The 5,128-nt window shown below is 38.9% G+C and overlaps 1 pseudogene; it reads left to right on the top strand.

The window, feature by feature from the left end:
- The first annotated feature begins 285 nt into the window (after positions 1-285).
- LOC145667738 (piwi-like protein Siwi pseudogene) lies at positions 286-699 on the top strand (annotated as a pseudogene).
- Positions 700-5,128: the final 4,429 nt, after the last annotated feature.

Genomic DNA, 5,128 nt, shown 5'->3' with positions numbered 1-5,128 from the left:
ATTATCGATTTATTAATTTTATACATATATGTTCTACCAGCGAACAATGATGTGGGCTAACTATTTTGTTTGTGTTATTCGTGTCTTGTGTGTCAAAGCGCATTTTGGAAAAGGACAAAGACCTTTCATTATGTGTTAATATTACGCTTTGAGAAATAAACGTGTTGTGGAGAAGTGGTTTGAAGAGATGGTGACCGACTAATTTACCTTTCGCTGAAATGTTGCGTGAATCGGGCAGTTCCAACACAAATTAATGTTGCGAGGAATCTTGCTTCGAAGAGAGACATGTGGATTGCAACGAAAGTTGCCATTCAGATAAATTGTAAGATCGGTGTTGCACCATGGAGTGTAGAAGTACCTCTCAGTGGTTTAATGGTTGTGGGATTTGATTTGTGTCATGGTACCAACGAGATGGAAAGATCAGTTGGTGCGTTGGTTGCGTCGTGGAATAAGTCATGCAGCAGATACTTTTTTGCTGTGTCCCCATACAACAATAGAGAAAAACTTTCAAATGAGTTTTCAGCCAACTTAACAAAAGTGTTACATAAATACAGGAATCTAAACAATGCATTGTCTCAGAGGATCATCATTTACCATGATGCTCCGGGAGAATGTCAACTTTCGTATGCGTTCCAACATGAAGTAGAAATTCTTAAGCAAAGTCTAAACAAAATGTACGGAGGACCAGGAATCATATAGATGGCATTTATTGTTGTAACTAAGAGAATTAACACCAGACTTTTCATGGATAAAATAATTCAACCTCCGGGGACAATGGCAGATGGCTGTGTCACATTGTCAGAGAGGTATGACTTCTACTTCGTATCACAGTCAGTTTGTCAGGGCACAATTAGTCCAACATCATACAATGTGTTGGGGCCCACATTGAAGACTGTAGTGATTGTGATTGATTTATTATCGATTTATTAATTTTATACATATTTGTTTTACCAGCGAACAATGATATGGACTACCTACTTTGTTTGTGTTATTCGTATCTTGTGTGTCATAGTACATTTTGGAAAAGGACAGATACTTTTCATCATGTGTTTACATTATGCTTTGAGAAATAAACGTGTTGTGGATTAGTGCTCTGAAGGGACGGCGACCGACTCATTAACCTTTCACTGAATAAGCATTTTATAATTGAGATGTGATTCATATAATTGTAATTATTGTTTTGTAATAAAATCATGAGAGAAACCATCCTGACTCCTCCTACAACCTATTACCACACCTTGTGTGACGTCTGGTTCTCGCTCTAAGGCTCACTTGCAATTGTCGCGGAGCCTTGCGACCGAGCTTAAATATTACCGAAAACTTCCGCTTTGGGAAGTCGAGTTCGAGTCACGGTAAAAGAAGTAGGGGAGTTGCTGATGGACTCCTACCAATAGACTGGAGCTTCACATGAGAGAGAGAGGAGCTTGCCGACGATGAGAACAGAGCCATCGGGGTAGCAAGAGGAGTCGATACTTTAATGGCTGGGGTCTTAACAAGCAGTCTGTACTAGAAGATTTTCGTGTGTTCTCATAAGTTTATGCAGTCCCTTCTATACTGTAAAGGAATCTGTGTGTTTGTGTTGGGTCCCACATTGAAGATTGTAGTGATTGATTTATTATCGATTTATTAATTTTATACATATTTTTGTTTTACCACCGAACAATGATGTTGGCTACCTGTTTGATTTGTGTTATTCGTGTCTTGTGTGTCAAAGCGCATTTTGGAAAAGAGCAGAGACCTTTCATTTGTGTTAATATTACGCTTTGAGAAATAAACGTGTTGTGGACTAGTCGTCTGAAGAGATGGTGACTGACTGATTTACCTTTCCCTGAAGTGTTGCTTGAATTGGACAGTTCCAACGCAAGTTATTGTTGCCAGAAATCTTGTTTCCAAGAGAGACATGTGGATTGCAACGAAAGTTGCCATTCAGATAAATTGTAAGATCGGTGGTGCACCGTGAAGTGTAGAAATACCTCTGTGGTTTAATGATTATTGGATTTGATTTCTGTCATGATACCAAAGAGATGGGAAAATCATTTGGTGCGTTGGTTGCGTCGAGGAATAAGTCATGCAGCAGATACTTTTCTGCTGTGTCCCCATACAACAATAGAGAAAAACTTTCAAATGAGTTTTCAGCCAACTTAACAAAAGTGTTACATAAATACAGGAATCTAAACAATGCATTGTCTCAGAGGATCATCATTTACCGTGATGGTACGGGAGAATGTCAAATTTCGTATGCGTTCCAACATGAAGTAGAAATTCCTAAGCAAAGTCTAAACAAAATTTACGGAGGCCCAGGAATCATATAGATGGCATTTATTGTTGTAACTCAGTGAATTAACACCAGACTTTTCATGGATAAAATAAATCAACCTCCGGGGACAATGGCAGATGACTGTGTCACATTGTCAAAGAGGTACGACTTGTACTTCGTATCACAGTCAGTTCGTCAATGCACAATTAGTCCAACATCATACAATGTGTTGGGGCCCACATTGAAGACTGTAGTGATTGTGATTGATTTATTATCGATTTATTAATTTTATACATATTTGTTTTACCAGCGAACAATGATATGGGCTACCTACTTTGTTTGTGTTATTCGTATCTTGTGTGTCATAGTACATTTTGGAAAAGGACAGAGACTTTTCATTATGTGTTTACATTATGCTTTGAGAATTAAACGTGTTGTGGATTAGTGCTCTGAAGGGACGGCGACCGACTCATTTACCTTTCAGTGAATAAGCATTTTATAATTGAGATGTGATTCATATAATTGTAATTATTGTTTTGTAATAAAATCATGAGAGACACCATCCTGACTCCTCCTACAACCTATTACCACACCTTGTGTGACGTCTGGTTCTCGCTCTAAGGCTCACTTGCAATTGTCGCCGAGCCTTGCGACCGAGCTTAAATATTACCGAAAACTTCCGCTTTGGGAAGTCGAGTTCGAGTCACGGTAAAAGAAGTAGGGGAGTTGCTGATGGACTCCTACCAATAGACCGGAGCTTCACATGAGAGAGAGAGGAGCTTGCCGACGATGAGAACAGAGCCATCGGGGTAGCAAGAGGAGTCGATACTTTAATGGCTGGGGTCTTCACAGACAGTCTGTACTAGATGATTTTCGTGTGTTCTCATAAGTTTATGCAGTCCCTTCTATACTGTAAAGGAATCTGTGTGTTTGTGTTGGGGCCCACATTGAAGACTGTAGTGATTGATTTATTATCGATTTATTAATTTTTACATATTTTTGTTTTACCACCGAACAATGATGTTGGCTACCTGTTTGATTTGTGTTATTCGTGTCTTGTGTGTCAAAGCGCATTTTGGAAAAGAGCAGAGACCTTTCATTTGTGTTAATATTACGCTTTGAGAAATAAACGTGTTGTGGACTAGTCGTCTGAAGAGATGGTGACTGACTGATTTACCTTTCCCTGAAGTGTTGCTTGAATTGGACAGTTCCAACGCAAGTTATTGTTGCCAGAAATCTTGTTTCCAAGAGAGACATGTGGATTGCAACGAAAGTTGCCATTCAGATAAATTGTAAGATCGGTGGTGCACCGTGAAGTGTAGAAATACCTCTCAGTGGTTTAATGATTATTGGATTTGATTTCTGTCATGATACGAACGAGATGGGAAAATCATTTGGTGCGTTGGTTGCGTCGAGGAATAAGTCATGCAGCAGATACTTTTCTGCTGTGTCCCCATACAACAATACAGAAAAACTTTCAAATGAGTTTTCAGCCAACTTAACAAAAGTGTTACATAAATACAGGAATCTAAACAATGCATTGTTTCAGAGGATCATCATTTACCGTGATGGTACGGGAGAATGTCAAATTTCGTATGCGTTCCAACATGAAGTAGAAATTCTTAAGCAAAGTCTAAACAAAATTTACGAAGGCCCAGGAATCATATAGATGGCATTTATTGTTGTAACTCAGAGAATTAACACCAGACTTTACATGGATAAAATAAATCAACCTCCGGAGACAATGGCAGATGACTGTGTCACATTGTCAAAGAGGTACGACTTGTACTTCGTATCACAGTCAATTCGTCAATGCACAATTAGTCCAACATCATACAATGTGTTGGGGCCCACATTGAAGACTGTAGTGATTGTGATTGATTTATTATCGATTTATTAATTTTATACATATTTGTTTTACCAGCGAACAATAATATGGGCTACCTACTTTGTTTGTGTTATTCGTATCTTGTGTGTCATAGTACATTTTGGAAAAGGACAGATACTTTTCATTATGTGTTTACATTATGCTTTGAGAAATAAACGTGTTGTGGATTAGTGCTCTGAAGGGACGGCGACCGACTCAATTACCTTTCAGTGAATAAGCATTTTATAATTGAGATGTGATTCATATAATTGTAATTATTGTTTTGTAATAAAATCATGAAAGACACCATCCTGACTCCTCCTACAACCTATTACCACACCTTCTGTGACGTTTGGTACTCGCTCTAAGGCTCACTTGTAATAGTCGTCGAGCCTTGCGCCCGAGCTTAAATATTACCGAAAACTTCCGCTTTGTTAAGACGAAGTCGAAGTCACGGTCAAAGAAGTAGGGGAGTTGCTGATGGACTCCTACCAATAGACTGGAGCTTCAAATGAGAGAGAGAGGAGCTTGCCGACGATGAGAACAGAGACATCGAGGTAGCCAGAGGAGTCGAGCCTTTAATGGCGGGGATCTTCATCAAACAGTCTGTACTAGATGATTTTCGTGTGTTCTCATAAGTTTATGCAGTCCCTTCTATACTGTAAAGGTATCTGTGTGTTTGTGTTGGAGCCCACACTGAAGAGTGTACTGATTGATTTATTATCGATTTATTAATTTTATACATATATGTTCTACCAGCGAACAATGATGTGGGCTAACTATTTTGTTTGTGTTATTCGTGTCTTGTGTGTCAAAGCGCATTTTGGAAAAGGAGAGAGACCTTTCATTATGTGTTAATATTACGCTTTGAGAAATAAACGTGTTGTGGAGAAGTGGTTTGAAGAGATGGTGACCGACTAATTTACCTTTCGCTGAAATGTTGCGTGAATCGGGCAGTTCCAACACAAATTAATGTTGCGAGGAATCTTGCTTCGAAGAGAGAC

The sequence above is a fragment of the Thermobia domestica genome, chromosome 13 (genome assembly GCF_964235325.1).
Source record: "Thermobia domestica chromosome 13, izTheDome1.hap1.1, whole genome shotgun sequence".
In the NCBI taxonomy this organism is placed as follows: domain Eukaryota; kingdom Metazoa; phylum Arthropoda; class Insecta; order Zygentoma; family Lepismatidae; genus Thermobia; species Thermobia domestica.
The sequence above is the reverse complement of the archived record's forward strand: the minus strand, read 5'-3'. Positions and strand labels throughout refer to the sequence as shown.